General features: G+C 38.8%; 1 protein-coding gene across 13 annotated transcripts in view; it reads left to right on the top strand.

Annotated features, from left to right (window-relative positions):
* The window catches only part of FAM110B (family with sequence similarity 110 member B), a 154,424-nt gene that overhangs the window by 20,689 nt on the left and 113,855 nt on the right, over window positions 1-19,880 (top strand). For 11 of the 13 annotated variants that reach the window (XM_004047058.5, XM_063709281.1, XM_019032874.4 and 8 more), the window contains exon 2: window positions 16,797-16,894. The exons of 1 other annotated variant lie outside the window; for it this stretch is intronic. The gene's annotated coding sequence lies outside the window, so the exon portion shown is untranslated. Of the gene's footprint in view, window positions 1-16,677; window positions 16,700-16,796; window positions 16,895-19,880 lie in introns of those variants that run through there. One more of the 13 variants, XM_055349163.2, reaches the window with a different exon arrangement.

The following is a 19,880-nucleotide window of genomic DNA, read 5'->3' as shown; positions in this document are numbered from 1 at the left end:
TGATGAGTTGATGTTCTTCTTTATGCTCAGACAGCTTGGGCAGTTTTTGTTTAAGATAACGTTAAAGCCGGGTGCGATGGCTCACGCCTGTAATCCCAGCACTTTGGGAGGCCAAGGCAGGTGGATCACTTGAGGTCAGAAGTTCGAGACCAGCCTGACCAACCTGGTGAAACCCTGTCTCTACTAAAAATACAAAAAATTAGCTGGGCATGGTGGCATATGCCTGTTATCGCAGATACTCTGGAGGCTGAAGCAGGGCAATCGCTTGAACCCTGGAGGTGGAGGCTGCAGTGAGCCAAGATTGCGCCACTGCACTCCAGCCTGGACGACAGAGCAAAACTCTGTCTCAAAAAAAAAAAGACGTTAAATTTACACTCTCAGAAAAGGTGACATTAAATTTATACTCTCAGAACATTTGTTTTTCAACAAAAATGGATACAGATACTATTGATTAATTTTGGAGGAATACAGTGAAGATAATTTCTAAATTTAGTCTTAGGTCCTTAAGTAAAAGTGCCCTCAGTTAACTAAAACGTGTTCTTGAAAAGGCATGAGGGGCCGGGCATGGTGACTCATGCTTGTAATCTCAGCACTTTGAGAGGCCTAGGCAGGCAGATCACTTGAGGTCAGGAGTTTGAGACCAGCCTGGCTAACATGATGAAACCCCGTCTCTACTAAAAATAAAAAATTAGCCAGGTGTGGTGGTGTGTGCCTGTAATCCCAGCTACTCAGGAGGCTGAGGCAGGACAATCGCTTGAATCCAGGAGGTGGAGTTTGCAGTGAGCTGAGATTGTGCCACTGCACTCCAGTCTGGGTGACAGAGCGAGACTTTGTCTCAAAAAACAAGAAAAAGAAAAAGAAAAAAGGCAGGAGGATTTCAAGTGAAATCCAGTTAAATGAATATTACATAATTAAAATAGGTCCTATTTGGAAATAAATTTAACTCTTGGAATATTTAACTATTCCTAACTATATCATTCAACTCATTCTATTTATATGGTTTAATTATATATTTGACCCATTTAATCTTAATACCTCACGAAAACAAAGCTATGTAGAGTATCTTTTAATCAGTTTTAGCATCTGAGAAATCTGATGTCTCTTTGGTGGATTTGGCCAGAGGGAACTGGAACACATGCTCTCATTGCCACTTTGATGGTATTTTTTAAATCTATGAAATAAATGCTTTTAGAAAATGATTTTACTGGGCAAAGAGAGCCAGGTGTGGAAGTAAAATTTGTATTATCTATTGTTGCATAACAAATGACGCCAAAACTTAGTGGCTCAAATAATACAGATTTTCTGGCTTCACATTCTGTGGGGATTCGGAGTTTCTTAGCAGGGAGTTTCTGGCTTGGGCCTCCCGGGAGGTTATTCTCAGATGTGGCTGGGGTTGCAGTCATATTGAGGCTGCACAGAGCCTGGAGGCTCCAGCACCCAATGTGGCTAAGCTCTGGCTCAGCTCTTTGACTGGAGAGTTGATGCTACCTGCTGGTGGGAGCGGGGAGCTCAGTTCCTCCCCAGCTTAAGCCTATCCTGGCGCTGCTTGGTTGCAGGTCAAATTTTTGGCCAGCCAAGAACCTGAAGGAAGATCTTTCATAATGTCTCAGTTTGGCTAGCTACCCAACTCCACGTATTCATCCTGTTTGCCTTGTGGTGTTGCCTCATGCCAGGAAGTGCTCCAGTCTGTGTTTGTCATGTTCTGTGCCCTCCAGGAGCTCATGATGCACCAGAGAAAAGGCTAAGCCCAGGGCCCAAGAGAAGCTGGTGCAGTGAGCAGCATGGGCACAGCCTGAATGAGGGAGGGAGTGTGTCCAGGAAAAGCTTTCCTGAAGAAGGTCAGATTTGAGCTGAATCAGATGTGCCTGCCTTCTAAGAGAAGGTAGATGTTAGCCAGGTGAAGGAGTAGGCTGGAAGCGGGGAGTAGTGGGAGAAATTTAGGAAGGAAATGCTAGGCAGAACAGACTTAGTGAACGGACTGAGGCTCGAAACAGCACAGCAAGTCTGGAGAACTTTAGCAGTTTACTTTTTCAGTGCCTAGGGAAATGTTTGAGTTAGGGAAAGATGCCAGGACTGGAGATGCTAGTGTGGTAGGTAAGGGAGTTAGTGCTTCTCAGTCATGCAGCTTGGATGCATGTGTTTCTTGCCCATCATCATGCACGTTTTCTTACTCATTCCTCAACAAAGATTTGAGCATTTACAAGGCTTAAGGCATTATGCCGCTTCATTGAACCCTGAAAGGTAGATAAGTCTGCATTTTATAGATAAGAGACTGGCTGAGGGATATTAATTGACTTGCCCAAGATGATGTGGCCAATGAGTAGCAGGGCTGCATCTGTGTGAAAACCTGAAAGTCGAGTTAAGATGCGAACCAGTTCTTCATAAGAATCACTGGAGGCACATATTTTATATAAAGATTTCAGGCCTCCACCCTAGACTTACTGATGTCTAGGGGAAGGGCCTCAGGTACTCTTTACTATTGGTGAAGTGGAGAGTTTAGCTTTGCTCTCAACTTGAACTTGACATCAGTGACAGTGGAGGAATTGTGGAAGAGGGTGTGCAGTTTCTTTTCTGTATGTGCTGAGGGGCATGAAGTCCAAAAGATGTTTTGGTTTGGAAAATTCTGAGTGACATTACAGCCTCAATCTCTTAGAAGATGTTTTCAAAGTCTCTAAAAAATAAATTGTGAAGAAAGATATCCACAAGCTTCAGTATCTTGGAATCAACACACAACTGGATTTTTGATATTTGGTTTGATTTGATATTTCATGTGAATGAGTAGCTGAAAGGTGCTAATGAGGTATTTAATGCTGGTACTAGAATCAAAAGCTGAGAAATACCTGAACACAAAGACCAGACTCGTAATAATGTCATGAGATTCCCCAGGGCTAGAGAAAAACATGAAGAATAAAATTACTAAGAATTATTCAAAAGAGTGTTTTGTTGTTAAGGATTGCTCTGTATGTCATAATGTACTGTTTTAAGCTCTTCACATGTATTGGGTCATTTTATCCCCAAAACCAAAAATGTTATTGTTTTTGTATTTCACAGGGCTATAGAATGTGAAAAAAATGTGTAATTTAGTTAATTATTGTTTCTAAATGCTCAAATGTATTTAATTTTTTAATATCCTTATAATTTTTTCTGCCTGTTCTATCAATTATTGAGTGCAGAGTGCTAAAAATCTTCACCTGTGATTGTAGATTTATCTGTTTCTGTCTTTAGTTATATAAACTTTTATTTCATTTAGTTGAAGTTCTATAATTAGGTACATGCACATTTAGAACTCTCAGGTCTTTATAATAATTGACTCTTTGATCATTATGTAATGCCTTTTCCTTGTCTTTGGAAATACTTCTTGTCTTAAAGTTTACTTTGTCTGATCTTGAAATAGCCACACCAGCTTTCTCGTGATTAGAGTTTGCATGGTATATGTATGTATATATTTTTTCCATTCCTTTATTTTTAGTATACCTCATCTTTATCCTTTAAATGTGTCTCTTATAGTGTACAGTTAGATAGTGCTTTTTTTATTCAGTCTTGACAAACTTTCCCTTTTAACTGAGGGGTTTAGTCCATTTACATTGATTATAATTTACAATGATATTATACATTGATATGGTTGATTTTTAAGTCTATTACCTTATTTTTTGTATTCTATTTGTTTGATCTGTTTGTTCCATCTTTCTTGCCTCACTTTGGCTTAATCTAGTAATTTTTTGCATTTTATTTTGTCTCCTTTGCATTTTAGCCAAGGTTTGGTTTTACTTTTTACTGGTTGCTCTAGGGATTACAATAGATAGATAGATAGATAGATAGATAGATAGATAGATAGATAGATAGATAGATGGAGAATCACCATCTACATTGAATGAATATTTTACCACTTCACATTAAATGTAAGAATCTTACAACTGTATGTTTTCCTTTACGCTCCTCCTGTCCTTTGTGCTGTTCTCTATTTTACTTGTATGTTTGTTGTAAACCTCACAATACATTATTTTTTACTTTTCAGCCAAATATCTTTTTGTAAATGTAAAAAAGAAAAGGCCAGGCATGGTGGCTCACGCCTGTAATCCCAGCACTTCGGGAGGCTAAGGTGGGCAGATCACAAGGTCAAGAGGTCGAGACCATCCTGGCCAACATGGTGAACCCCATCTCCACTAAAAAAATATAAACATTAGCTGGGTGTGGTGGCACATGCCTGTAGTTCCAGCTACTCGGGAGGCTGAGGCAGGAGAATCTCTTGAACCCGGGAGGTGGAGGTTGCAGTGAGCCGAGATCACACCACTGCACTCCAGCCTGGCGACAGAGTGAGACTCTGTCTCAAAAAAAAAAAAAAGGAAAGAAAAGAAAAAAAAAAGAAAAAATATTTATCTATAAATCCACACATTTGCCATTTCTTGTGCGCTTCATTTCTTCCTGAGATCTAAATTTTTTCCATTTGGTATTATTTCCCTTCAGCCTGAAGAACTTTCTCTATTGTTTATTATAGGGTAGTTCTGCTGGTGATTAACTTTCTTAGCTTTCATTTAGCCGAAAACTTCTTGAATTTGCCTTCATTTTGTTGCTGAGTATGTAGTATTCTAGGTTGACAGCTTCCTTTTTTTTCTTGCAGCATTGTAAATATGTTGTTCCATTATGGCCTCCCTTGTTTCTAAAAAGAAGCTGGCTATCATTATTATCTTTGTTCCCTTGTATATAGTGTCTTTTTTGTGTTACTGCTTTTTAGAATTATTTTCATTTATGTTTTATTTTCAGCAGTTAGACCCCATTATGCTTAGGTGGGTTTTTCTTTGTATTTGCTTTGAGTTCATTGAGCTTCTTGGTTGATTTTTTTCCAAATTTGGTACATTTCATTTCCGTTTGTTCACATATTTTTAATCCTATCCTTCTCTCTTTTCTCCTCTCCTCTAATTACCCGTATATTTTATTGTTTGGTATTATCTTGCAAGTCACTTGTACTTAATTTTTTTCCAGTTGCTTTTCTGTCTATGATTTAGTATATTTGTGTGTTTTTTTTCCTTCTACAAAGTCCAATTAGCAAGCCATTCAATAAAGTTTTAATTTGAAATATTATATTTTAGTCTTGTATTTTATTTAGTGCTATTTTATGGTTTTTATTTCTGTCTGAAAATGTTCCATCTCTTCTACTAGATTTTTTTATTTGCTGTAAACGCCTTAATATATTTGACATAGTTGTTCTAAAGTTCTTCACTAGTGAGCTCACTGAGTGAGTCATCTGAGATTCTGTTCTTACTGACTGTGTTTATTTTTACTTATGGATAATATTTTCCCATTTTAAATGTATTTTGAAATTTTTAAAATTTTCAGTTTTAAATTTTTAAATTGTATTCCAGGTGTACACAAAATAGTAATATTTGTTTGTTTCATTTCTCAAGAGTGCAAGCTCTCTTCTGAATGGAGATAAGGCTAAAGAGCTGTATATTCAGATCCCTGAACATTTAGTTAAGGTTGGAGTTAGACTTTTAATTAGGTTGAGTTCACCTAATCAGCCTTTTAAAAACAAGTCCGTGTTAGTATTTCAGCTGGGAGAAAGTTGGTCTACAATTTTAGATCTTTGATTTCCTGTTGGATTAAAAGATTGAATGAAGCATCATTAGAGTATATGGGCTACATGATTTCTCTCAGCCTTCTAACCTTTCCACTGTTGCTTTTTTGTCTAATTTGGGAGGCTGGGGGAAGGTGGTGGTAGATCAGAAGGCTTATTAGGAAAGTAATTTGTTTTTGCATTTGTTCTTCTAGCATCCAATCTGTCCCACCAGTGCATGCCACTGTCCGAGGCTTGTCTTTCTCTCCTTATTACTACGAGTCTCTCTCTGACGGCTTGTTCCTCCTGATCTAGACGAGGCAGTCCTCAGATGGGGAAGCTGCTATGGTTTTCAGCTCACCCAGGAAAGGCTACTTTCTTCCTGGCCTTAGGCTCCTTTGCATTTATTATTTTTTGCTAGGCCCATAGAAAAGTAACTTTTTATTTTGTCCAGGTAAAATTTTTTATTGCCATCGGATGGAAGGCTCTTTTGTGCTTCTAATTAGACACAGAAATCTCATATACATTTTTAAAGCAAGTGCCCCAAAGTGTAAAGTGTCAGTGAGTTCTCTTGCCCCCTGGATGCTGATTGGGTTTCACTGGTTGGAAGCACTGGATGACCATCAGTGCCCAGTTGTATGTGTTAAGTGACATTCTTCTAATTTTTCTTTTATCCAAGTTAAAAATCTGTGGTATCTGTGCTATTCTATTGGGTCACCACTGCCAACCAAATAGGATATCTGAAAGGCAGTGAAAAAATTAATAAATAAATAAAACCAAGCATTGCTCTGTAGGACTTGCCCTGAGACACTCTTTTTTAGTTATGGAACTGCCCAATCACATGTAAGCCAGAAAACATGAAAAGTTAAAGACACATACACAGAACCGATTCCTAGCATTACTACTATTTACGGTTTAAATGTAATTATTTACTGTTTCAGGTACTGTATCAATGTTGTTAAATATATTGTCATTTAGTAGTCAGAACAACCCAGAGTAACACTGAGATTCTAAGTTGGGGTTGACTACAAAATATACACTTTTAACCACTGTGCTATAAATGCTACCTTCTTCAACCAAGTTGATCAACCAGTATTATTTTATCCAATACCAACTTGGTTGAGCAAGGTATCATTTATAGCACAGTGGTTAAAGGTGTATATTTTGCAGTCAACCCCAACTTGGAATCTCAGTTTTACTCTGGTTTGTTCTGACTACTAAATGACAATACATTTAACTACATTAACATGAATTTCCTTGAAGTTCTAAAGAGAACATGTAGCAGACATTAAATATGGAAAGTTCAATCTGCAGTGAAACCGTACCCTAATTGTTTTACACACATACTCTATGGCCTGGCTCTAGCATTCCACTTGCTGGGGAGCCAGTGTTAAGAGTTTCTGGGGTGCACAAGTGAGAAGGGAGCTGAGCTGTGAGCAGCATTCTGGGGTGCTGTTGGTGCTAGTCTCTCTGAATCCTGCTAGTAGTGTAGTCAGGCTCTCACTTTCATAAACACAGTGATTTGTATTTAGCCTGTTCATGCACAAGAGCTTTACTGGTGAGAAAGACCTAACTCTGTGCTTCTATTCTGAAAGCTAAATGTCCCTTGACATGAGAAGTTAAGAAGTCCTACACCATGGACGAACCATGCGGGCATTATGCTAAGCGAAATAACCCAGTCACAGAAGGACAAATACTGCATAATTCCACTTACACAAAGTACCTAGAGTAGTCAGTGGTGACAGAAAGTACAATAGTGGTTTCCAGGGGCTGTAGGCGGGAAGAAGTAGGGGGGAATGGGGGTACAGAGTTTCAGTTTTGCAAAATGAAAGAATTCTGGAGATGGGCGGTGGCGATGGTTGTACAATAGTGTGATAGTACTTACTCCGCTGAACTGTATACTTAAAAACGGTTAAGATGGTCAATTTTACATTATATACATTTTACCTCAATTTTTTAAAATTTAATAATATAAAACATGATGTCTCAATAAAATTTATATTTCAGCCTTTAAAAAAAGTATCCAGTGGATTCTGTTTGGTTTTACTAACATTATGCTTAATTTTTGTAGAACAGCAGAAAACATGAGTATTGATATTGCCATTGTTCTACACTTGCTTATTAAGGAGATGAATAGCTTTTCTTAGGGAAGGCCAAAAGTAGAAATTCTTTGGCCTGAAATCATTGCCACCTGCTCTGGAAAGCACTTGAAGAAGGCTCCAATTATACTTCTAGACAAGAAAGCCCAAACCCAGGGGGTTGTTAGACAGTGATTAGTCTCTCCAGGGGCAGAAAAACAGTGTGGGAAAGCCCTGCCCTCGCAGGTGATGAGTCCCAGCAGCCTGTGTGTCTTTCAAACAGATTATATGAGACTTAAGAGTCCCTGCATCTGATGTTGAATATATTGTGGAGACTAATTTTTTAAGGAAAAAAAATTTAAAGAGAGATAAACTTCATCAGAACTCTCTAATACTTGGAAGGATGGAAAACTGCCAGTTTATCATCATAGTGGAAAACAAATTTGTTGACTTAATTTCTTGGCATGGTATTCTAGGGTTACTTAAGTACTATTACATAATTTTTATTTTTATTTTTCAAGCAACACAGTGAGTGATTTAATAGATAGTCATTTAAAAATAATAATTTAAAAGATCAGCCTCCAGATAAGAGAAATGCTTTCTACTTTAGGTTTTTGTGAGTTCCTTACCCCTATGTTTTTACTTTAAATAAGTATTTTTTATGATGTCAGCTAATAAAGGATTTTGCATGTAAAACTGAGCAGCTACAAAATACATGTTTTTTTGCAACAGTTTCTGCTGGACAAAAAAGTACAGTGACTTTGGAAAAACTGGGCTGATGAAAAAGTAAATATTTTGCAATATAGTTTTGGACTCATGAATCTCAGGTCCTGCACAAGTTCAAACGTTTTTAAGGAAGGTGGCCCTACCATTCTCTCCTGCCTGGAATAGCATGGTAGTCCCACAGAACATATCAGAGTTACCCTTGTTTACATTCATATATGGGGATCTAAATAGTAGTCCCATCTAGCTGCTGCTCACATGTTGGCTGGGAACTTTACTATAAACTCTGTGTTTGCTTTGTTATTGTATTCCTCTTTTCTAGATGAGTTAGGATTTCCAGCTATTGACTCAAAATCATTGAAATCGTGGAAAATGACAACATTATTAATTAGATCATAATCCAGTCAGTAATGTGCTAGCTTTGAAAACATGTATTTGTATACTAAGCCGTGTCTGAGTACCATTTTTAGGAGTGTTAAAAATGAAACTGTGAGCTGTGTAGCACTCTTTTTAAAAAGCTGTATTCTTTGCCACCAGGTGTATTTATCTTTAATTTGCAACCAAGTATATTTATCCTTAAAAAGATTTTGTGACACTGACATTGTACTAAGCACTTACAGATTTTTCCATCATGGCATTTTCCAGAATTTCTATCTTGGCGTAACATTTCTTTGACCATATATGGATTTGCTAAATGTTGTTGTTTATAGAGAATCAATGAACAAAAGTGATGGGCTACATTTGAGTAAATTTAATGAAACTTTCAGTGTGCTTTTTTTTTTTTTTTTTTTTTTGTAAAACCCAGAGAAATATACAGATCTGTTTCAACTCGGTCCAAATAAAAATAAATAATTAGAATACATAAAAGGCTTCTTTTTAAGTTGTCTTTTTCCATAGCATGTGAGGAGCATTATAGAGAGGTGATTTTGGTCTTACTAGTTTGAACCTCAGAGAGATGTCTCTAATTGTATAAGCCTGCCTTTTTTGGAAAGAAAAGGAAAATTTTCCGATTGTTGGGAAATCAGTGATCCATAACCAAAAAGGGAGATAGAAAGAACTTTATTAAGTGACTCTTCTGTGCCTGGCATTTTTACATATATTATTTTGTTGACATACATTCCTCCAAAGTAGGCATTATTTCTATTTGTTGATGAAAAAATGAATTGCCTAACTTGATTTGTCCAAGGTACGTTATGAATTATAGTGGCCAGGACTTAACACAACTCTGCCTTACTCAGTGCTGCTGCTGAACAGTCAGCCAGCATTGAGTGAGTGTGTGCCCTGTGCCTATTCCTTTGCCCACTTTTTTATAATAAATTGTTATTTGATTCTCACAGTGACCCTTGCAGGAAGGGGCCATAATTACCTTTTCACAGACCAGGAGGTTAAGTTAGTTGCTCAAGGTCACATAGTGCCATGGAGGCAGGCTTTGAACTCAGTTGATTTCAGAATTCCAAAGAGAGTACATTAGCTAATCATTTTGGTTCTTATGTTATATCCCAACTTAAGGCAGCCTGGATCCTTTAGAGAGTTGCTCATCTTCTATCTTCTGCAGACTTATAATAATGGTATTTGCCTGGGCTTACACTATATCTTCTCCATAACCCACGCTGATACACTGCAGACAGGACATAAACAACATGGCTAATTTACTATCTTGGAATCCCACTCATTCAAAAATATCCATGAAGTATCACATCCTGGGCCACATCCCAGTGATTAAGATAACCAGGCAGGGGTTTGTGGTTTAGTGGCGAGATACAGCTATAACTAACCTTTATATCTGGGGCAAATGTTTTCGTGGAGATGAGCAAGGCACCATGGGCATGAAGGGGAGAAGTGGTCAAAGCTCAGAGAGGTCAAGGGAATGTTTCTCAAAGGCAGCACTGTCTGAACTAGGGAGGCATGGGCCGAAAGTCTCCAGACTCACAGCAGGAGACAGGGGTATTATTTCAGACAGTGGGTAGCATGTGCACAGTGGGAAGGCAAGAAGAAGCATGGCCTGATGAGAGGGTGCTGTAGTGCCTCTGAATAGCTGGAACACAGCAAATGGGGACATTGGTAGATGAGACTCCATTCATAGCAACCTTGTCTGCCATCCTGAGAAATGTTTGGCCTTGATCTTGTAGGTGATGAGGAGCAGTGAAAGTGTAAAAATTACAGGCATGAGGGCAGGAGGGCATGGTCACAACTGGATATGAGAAAGATTAATTTTGCTGAAAGGCTGGTGTTGGGAGAAAGGTTGTGAGGTGATGGTAATGACCTGAGTGTCACGCTGACATTAATTTAGGATGAGAGTATTACTAAATTTGTAGCTGCTGCCAGGTGTCCCTACCTTAGCAGGCAGTCCATTCAGATTTGAGATTGTTCAATTGCCAGGATGTTCTTATCATGAGCTGTATAACCTCTCTATAACTTCTGCTACTCAGAATGATGTCTCTTCCTCCACATGACAGGCACTTCCCTAGTTGATGTAAATATTTTTAGGTCCATGTCCTATCCCCCCATGCCTCAGTTTCTCAGGATCTGCTAGATCTTATCAACTTGGATTGTGCAGGAGGTCCATGGTCTTTCCAGACTCATGCATCATCTTAGGGACTTAGTAGTGGAGGTTTGCAACACTATACAAGATTCTGGCACCTTCAGCTGGGCTTTAGAAGAGGGCTTGTAATGAGCACATTCACAACATAATAGAACATCCCCTTTACCCGTGCTACATGGGTTGACCCATTCAGTACAGGGTAGTGCTTGTATATATTTGTACTGAACTCAATGCTTCTGATAGTGCAGGCTATAATTTCTCTAGTATTTATGCCATCGCTAACAGCTGAGTGATATACTCAAACTTGCAGGCTTTTTTCACATAAAATAGCTTGAGCTTCTACTGTGAATTGCATTACTTACCTTTTTTGGGTGATGAACTTTGTAAGGGCAAGGACTCTTTTTTACTTAATCTTGGTGTCCTTTTCCATCTAGTATAGTGACTAACACATGCCAGCCCATCAGGAAATATGTGTTGAATAAATGTAGTTTGATTATTATTTTGACCTGCACTTCATATTAGTACTATGAAATTGTTCTAGCTTAGCACATTTGGAATCATGATTCTATTGTATATCATTTTAGTCATTGTCAACCTTGAATCATCTGTAATCACTTTGATAAGCCTGTCATATCTTGTTTACATATTATAGATAAGAATTTCTAGTAGACTCAGAGACAAAGCCTTGTGGATGCTTAAGGGCTTTTTCCCAGTTAGTGTATCAAAGTGTTTTTAAGAATAGTTTTGGAGTTGATTTATAATCTGGTCTATAATTCTTCAAGTTTCCACATTTACTGTTTTTTTCCTACACATTTCTTGGTAAGTCTTTATTACCCATGCAATGGGTGGGTTCAATTTCTTGGTGTGTGAAAGTCCAGTGACCACAACTGGATTTAACAAGGGGATTGCATTACTTGCAAGAAGTATGGACACCAGGATAGTTCCCAGAGCAGTGCTTTCCCTAACTATGGTGAAAAGAGGGCTTTCATTAGGCTGGTTAGCTATCATTGTATGAAGAGGTAAAGGTAGTGCAGATGCAGCTTCTGGTCATGTTTCTACATATTATCAGTCTTCTACATACAATCAAGCTTCTACATATGGTCATGCTTCTACACAGGTCACATGTATAGAAAATTGCACATAAATTCCTCCTCAGGCAGGGTTTTTAGTATGGTGATGAGGAGAGTTTGTCAAAGTTTATCTCCAACTCTGACATCCCTGGATCCAACTGTTTTTTGTTTTTCTGGGGCTGAGTTTCTTCTTGGAACTTTTTAAAAGAACACGAACTCAAGGGCAACAGGGACAAGTGGGTAGTCTTTCACAGTGTTTACCCAAAAACCCAGGGACCTTGGGCTACATCTTCCCTCTCCTGTATGTCACTCTCCATGGATTATCAAGAGTTTTAGAAAGTTTATCCCTTTACATTGAAGAAATTTATTGTAGACTAAATAGGATTAGAATACATTTTGGAAATCTATTGTAAGGTCACAACTTATTAGAAGTTGTGGAACAATGGAATAATTTAGTTTCCTTATAAGCAGTATTGTTGATTATTGGTTTTTCTTTTTTGTGGTCTCCAGATACTTAGCCATCATTGATTGCTATAATCCTTATTAAGTATTTGAAGATGTTGAGTACCATCCACTGAAGGGGTCCCAGGGCTGATTGAGGAAGTTCGTGAATATTAAAAGATGGGAACACTGAGTTTTTTTTTTAAAGCACTTTTGTGAGTTACAATGTATATATAACTAAATTTACTGATTTTAAGTGTATGGTTTAATGTATTTTCGCAAATATGGCAGTTATGCACCCACTACCACAATCTTGAAATAGAACATCTCCGTCACCCTGCATGTTCTGTCGGGCGTCTTTGCAGTCAGTCCCTTCCCCCACACTGTGACTGTGCCAATCATTGATGTGCTTTCTATTGCTCCAGTTTGCCTTTCTCTAAAATTTCATATAAATGCGATCATACATGTGGTCTTTTGTGTTTGGCTTCTTTTCCATAGTATAATCCTCTTGAAATTGCTTTACATTGTTGTATATATCAGTAATTATTTCCTTTTTTATTACTGAGTAGTATTCCTTCATGTGGTATACCACAAATTGTTTATCCATTCACCAGATGATGGACATTTGGATTCTTTCAAGTTTGGAGTTATTATGAATAAGGCTGCTGTGAACATTCTTGTGCAAATCTTTGTGTGGAATCTCTGTGTTTAAATTTTGTCCTGGGTATATACTTAGTAGTCATATCGTATATGACCCATATGCTGGGTCATATCGTATATGCTCAACTTTATAAGCAACTGCCAAATTAGTTTTCAAAGTGCTTGTAACGTTTTGAATTTCCAACAATCATTGTAGGAGAACCAAGTTGTTTCATATCCTTATAAACACTTTATATTTTCTTTTTGAGATGGAGTTTTGCTCTTGTTGCCCAGGCTGGAGTGCAGTGCCGCAGTCTCGGCTCACTGCAGCCTCCACCTCCTGGGTTCAAGTGATTCTGCTGCCTCAGCCTCCCAAGTAGCTGGGATTACAGGCGCCTGCCACCACGCCTGGCTAATTTTTTGTATTTTTAGTAGAGATGGGGTTTCACTGTGTCAGCCAGGCTGGTCTTGAACTGCTAACCTCAGGTGATCCGCCCACCTCGGCCTCCCAAAGTGGTTGGATTACAGGCGTGAGCCACTGCGCCTGGTAACACTTGATATTTTGAAACCTTTTAAAATTAGCCATCTTATTTGGTATGTAGTGGTATCTCATTAAGGTTTTATTTTGCATTTCCCTGATTAATTATGTTGAAGATCTCTTCCTGTGTTTACTTGGCATCTCTTTATTTTCTTTATTGAAATGTGTTGGAAAGGACATCTTGTCCTTTTTCCCCCCTTAATATGGTTGTTTGGCACTTAGTCTTAATATCAATAGTGAGTTTATAAAAAGAAATATAAGGAAAATATTTTGTTGCTTTCACGGTTTCTAGAAAGGAGTATTTCTTATTGGATGTTTTGTTTCCTGACCGTGTGTGTGCATGTGTGCTTTTTTGGGCATGCGTAGAGGAGTTCTTCTGTCATCTGCTGGCCAGATTTCATTTATCTTACCTTGCTTCCTTGCATATACTCTTTATTTCTGCGGAATCTGTCAGTTCACATTCCCCAGGAAAACCGCATGTGGATTTACTAACTACCCATCTAAAGACACACTCACAGTTACACTCTCATCCCATGCAAACCTTAACTCCAGTGCTGCTCTGAAGGCCTTCCTTGGTGACCTCCATCATCAGCCCACAGTGGGCAGGACACCATCTGGTGCTTTTCGGTTCTCATGCACCTAGCACTGTGCAGCAATAAATAATGGGAGAGTCAACACATGACTATTGTTAATAAGCTGCTGACCTGGGTGACCCAAGTGCTCTGAGTGATTCTAGGGTTTCAGTGAATACGAATTCAGTCTGAACTGATAGAACTAATACTAAATCATTTTGAAATTCTACTTTCAAAACTGCTTATGTAAGCTTTGAGTATAGAACACCTACGTTTTGCTTGAGAGACTCTATAAATCGACTTGAAAATGTGTTGCAGCAAACCTATGATTATGATCTGACTGTGAATAAGACAGGGAAACTATATACTCTTTTTGTATTAAATTTATCTAGGTTAGACAACCTAAGAATATCCCAAATTTCATTTTGGATTTCTCATGGGCATTCATATTTTAATCTAGCTTTATCAGTGGGACAAAAGGCAGCGTATGCCCTTGATAACTTTTAACAGTGGGTTATATTGACAGAAAGTGAGTTGACTCGTGATGTTGTAATCATGCTGATTAGAAATGATTTTTTTTTGTTTTACACTAAAATAGATGAAATTGTAATCTCTTAAGAGGTTATTTAGGAAATTAAAGATCCGCTATGATCTAATAGAGCACTGGATTTACACCTAGAAAACCTGGGAATCTGGAGCTGGCTTAGCTGTGTGACTTTGAAGTGGTCACTTAACCACTCTGGGCTTTCTTTTTCTCATCTGTGAAATGAGTCAGCTGGAGCAGATGACCGTATGATCCCTAAGTTTCAAGCATCTGTGCTATGAGTTATTTGTATTAGGATCGTTTTGATTTCACATGGCAACTTTGAAGATAAATCCAATCTTGAAGTCCTCCATATGTGGTATTACTCCCTGTCTCAATCACAGTTGAGTGACTTTTCTATCTGTGAATTCATTCTAGTAAGTGTTCAGCTCTTTGCTATATTCTCCGTTCAAAAGTGTGAGAAGGATAAGGCAAAAATCATGAGAAAAATGAACAGGGATTTTAGATATAATTTTTGGCCAAGACAAAAAATATTGGTTGCAAAATATTAAAATACAGAACCTTTTGCTTTGTTATTATGGGTCACAATCAAATTAATATGGGCCCAAATATATTTTAAATCAATATTTCTCTAACATAATAACAGCACATGATTTCATTAATTTGAGTTTCTGGAAATCCCATATACTTCAGCAGGCAAATAAAATAGTATCTTAAATTTCAGGTATTAAAGCAATAAAAAGAACCATGGAACTTGGAGTTTATATTTCTATTTTAATCTAATACTAACTTACTCTGTGTTCTTGTTGAACCTTGTTAGGTAATGGGACAGGAGAAAGTATGCTGTTTTGAAAGTTTTGAAAGTGAGTGGAAAGTATCAATCTTAGTTGTTATTTAAATGGGCATTTTCAGGCTCTTTGTATTGTTTTGAAGCGATAGAAAATCTAGGTCAGGATTTACAGCCTTCCTAATAAATGTTTAGTGTATCATTCATTACACATCGCTCCAGAAAGGCGATGATAGTGCTGAGGACGCTGGCATAGATCTTAATGAAGTAGTTTTTTAGCCATTATCTGTTGGAGTCCCAAGTGCCTCCTTAAAATATTTTTCTCTTGGTTCCTCCTATAAACCTGCAAAATATACAGTAAATCTCAATAAAGAAGATATCTATTGCAGACAGGACACTTCCTTCCCTGTCTGTTGGCTCCTGCTTTTGAGTAAACAAAGACACAGTCATTTGGACTGATGGTATCTGACAAAAAAGCAGGTGCTGGAGGAGAAGACGGTTAAGATTTTCAACACAGTATTTTCTTTAGCATTGCCAGCTGTCCCGATAACCATCACTTTCATGACTCGTCCCAGTATCTCCAAGTACAGCGAAAGCAGAACATGTCCAGCAGAAGCGGCTTTCCTCCAGGAGTCTCCGTTTCTTTCCCCGTTTGTAAAAAGGAGTCATTTCTCGGTCCAGTCGATGTTAATTTTTGCTAATAATGAAACAGTTTGTACTTGAAATTTGGGACTGTTGAGGCCATCAAGATCTGTCCTCAAGCCAGGAAAAAGAAGTCCGGGACCAGCGGAAACATGTGCTTGTTCGTGACCTTGGGTCTGAACTGCATTTGGAGGACAGAAGGAGCTACTAGACCTGTCTTCTGATATCTTCTCCCTTTGCAAACATTAATGATGTTTCTGGAGGACAGTGTACCTGTTTTCCTAGCCAGTTTTGCAGTTGTTTGTGAAGAGGCTCCATCATTTCCTGCATGATTCTGTGAGTTAGAAGGAGTGACGTGTCCTTTCTGGGATGTTGAGTATGAAGCAGTGCAAAGCCGGGGTTCCCCAGGCTCATGGCAATACACAGGCTCTCATTTAGTTTGTTTTCCATTGAATACATGAAGTTGGCCTCATACTTTGATTTTTGTTTCCTTTTGGAATCAGTTTTAGTTTCCTGGAGCAGCTGAATTGGAAACGGGCTTTGAACCCAGTTTATCCTTAGATAAATATAATGTCTGTGATTCAAGGAAAAACAATTTCTTTTGAATGATACCTTTTAATCACTTTTATTCTCCAGCATAATTTTTAATCTGCGTCTTTTTCCTTTTAGAAATCTCCGAATTGGACATGCAGAGCAGCGTTCTTGTTCTATCTACGTCTTGAATTAGAAACTACCAAGCTCTGTAAGTCCTGAAAAGGAAATAGAAGGTAATTACATTAAAAATTTATTATTAAAATCATGTAGAAATCTGGTTATAAAGTAAATTTGATCCTTTATATGTTGAGCAGAATTTAGGTATTCCCCAATTTTTCCCACCTTTTTCATTCTTAAATACTTTCCCTTCCCTCCTTCCTTCTTTCTTCTCTCCCTTCCTCCCCCTTCCTTTTCATATATTCATTTAGCAAACTTTTGTGGACTCTGCCCTGTGCTGGTCACTGTTCTAAGCACACACACTTTATTCCAACTTCCCATGCCCTGGCAGGAATGGGGAGATTGGCAAAAACCATCCTTGTAGAACTGGCTCCCCAGCCTCTGTGCCGGCTGCTGGGGGGCAGATGCTCTGCCATTGGTTTGGCTGAGGCTGATCTCGGCACTTGCCCCACCTTCACTATCCCCACTGGCCTTGAAATACATGCGCTTCTCCCAGCCCTCTCTGAACTTGCCTGGGTGTTCACTTGCAGTGGCTTTTTTACCTGAGAATTCTGAACACTCAGTGGATATTTAACTTCCCCAATTGGGACTGTTAGAATTATAATCACTCATGGGGATAAGTAAAACAGAAACAGTGTACTGTTCCCCAACTACTGAATATGTGAATATTCTCACTGGACATGGGACCTAGTATATATATTTTTAATTATTAACATAATGTAAATATTGCAAACAAATAAATGTTACAGATAGGTAGCATAGAATGCAACTTTCTACTCAAAAGCCACTCTCCAGAGAAAATATTGGTTAGATTTAGGTGCACATTCTTTAATTATTTTTTCTCCATGCACATACTAATGTTCAGGTGTTCAGTCTGTATTAAGTGCCTTAACCCTATGAGTGAAAGTATTGGGGTAAAGATGACTTCATAATTTCTGGTAAATATTGTGACTTATTTTTGTTCTTGGCCTTTGTTAATCTAAATAATGATGTCTATGAGTTGGGGGCCACTGGCACACCTATGCACTTGGTTTATTTGATGGTGTTTTGTAGTCACTTTGTAGTCCAGAGCGCTCACCTCCCATTGTGTTAGGAATGCATTAATTGTTCCAGTGTTCCATAGAGAACCTGGACTCATGTGGCAAGGTGAACACCCTTATCTTGGGTGGTGGGCAGGAGTGGTGAACTTCTCCCTAAGCTGAGAACTTCTGTGGTAAATCCACTCCAATGTGGGTCTTAAGACATCGATTTCATTTTAAAAAATAATTTCTACTGTTATTGTAAATTCAGGGGGCGCACGTACAGGTTTGTTACATGAATATATTGTGTGATGCTGAGGTTTGAGATATAAATGATCCCATCAGCCAGATAGCAGCCATAGTACCCCATCGATAGGTTTTTCAGCCTTTTCCCCCTGTAACTCCCCCCTAGTAGTCTCCAGTGCCTTTTGCTCCCATTTTTATATCCATGTGTACTCAATGTTTAGCTCCTACTTATATGTGAGAACATGCTGTTTTCTGTTCCTGCATTAATTCACTTAGGATAATGGCCTCCAGCTGTGTCCATGCTGCTGCAAAGGACGTGATTGCATTTTTTCAGTGGCTCTGTAGTATTCCATGGTGTGTATGTACCACATTTTTTTAATCCAGTTCACCATTGATGTACACCTAGGTTGAGTCTGTGTCTTTGCTATTGTGAATAGTGCTGCAGTGAACATATAAATTCATGTGTCTTTTTGGTAGAATGATTTATTTCCCTTCAGTTATACACCCAATAATGGGATTACTGGGTCAAATGGTAGTTCTAAGTTCTTTGAGAAGTCTCCAAACTACTTTCCACAGTGTCTAAACTAATTTACATTCCCACCAACAGTGTATAATCCTTCCCTTTCCTCTGTGGAAGGAGCATAAATGATTTCAACAAGCAAAAAACCAAATAGCCCTGGTAAAAAGTGGGCAAAAGACATGCAGAGACACTTCTCAAAAGGAGACATACAAGCAGCCAACAAACATGAAAAAATACTCAATGTCACTAATCATCAGAGAAATACAAATTAAAACCACAACAAGGTACCATCTCACTGCAGTCAGAATGGCTATTATTAAAAAGTTAAAAAAAAATAGTTTTATTTTTCACAGTGTTTCCATCTGTCATTAAGCTGTCAGCTGCAAGTCAGTTGATTGCCACACGTCTTCCTCCTGCTGGCTTCCTGCCTCCCTCCTGGGATGCCAGAGCATTGCTGCTGGTCTCAGGCTCAACCCTCCTACTTCCTTTCCCTGGTAGCCTTTGTTAACCTCCCCACGCGCCCTTGGAATTGAGCCCTCCCATCACTGGATGCCCACCACTATATCCCAAAACAATTTTGCCGTAAATTCCAGCAGTCCCTCCTGAAACAGGCCTGGGTAACCAAGAGCCTGAGTAACAAAATCAGTAGTCCAGACCCTACTATGGCCGAGGGACATAGTGGGCTGCGGTAACTAAGGGACAGATGACCATTGAATGGACATGGTGCATCTGTCTAGACCAAGGCTTGTTATCCTGGAATGCCTAGTGCCCTGGACACTCAGAAACCCTGTCATTTGGGTCTTGTGCTCCGGGTATCATTGAGTTGCCAGCTTTGAAGCAAGGCTTCTGTTTTCTTATGGTGAGTTCCTTCAGGAAAACTTGGGCAGGGGGAGTGTCCCAGCTGGATTTATCAGCTGACTTATGGGTCGGAAGGTCTGGCTCTGCCCAAACCAGCCGTGGCCCCTTTCCTGTCCATTGTTTCAATTCTTCTCATGTCTAGTGACAGAGAGCAGTCCTGGAGAGCCACACTCCTCAGTGCTGAGGGTAAGAGTGTGGGCTTTAATGTTAGAAGGACCTGTGTCAGGACCTGGACTCTGCCATGTGCAATAGGTACATTGGGAAAGCTGTTTACTTGATGTGCCAGCCTATTCATCCATCAAAGCAGAATTACGTTAGTGCCCAGATCATAGGATTGTTGTTAGGAATGTGAGTTGCTACATGAGCTGGCACATGAGAAGTGTTTAAGGTATGTTAGTA

Source organism: Gorilla gorilla, chromosome 7, assembly GCF_029281585.2.
Source record: "Gorilla gorilla gorilla isolate KB3781 chromosome 7, NHGRI_mGorGor1-v2.1_pri, whole genome shotgun sequence".
Classification (NCBI taxonomy): domain Eukaryota; kingdom Metazoa; phylum Chordata; class Mammalia; order Primates; family Hominidae; genus Gorilla; species Gorilla gorilla.
This window is presented reverse-complemented; position numbering and strand designations above follow the sequence as displayed.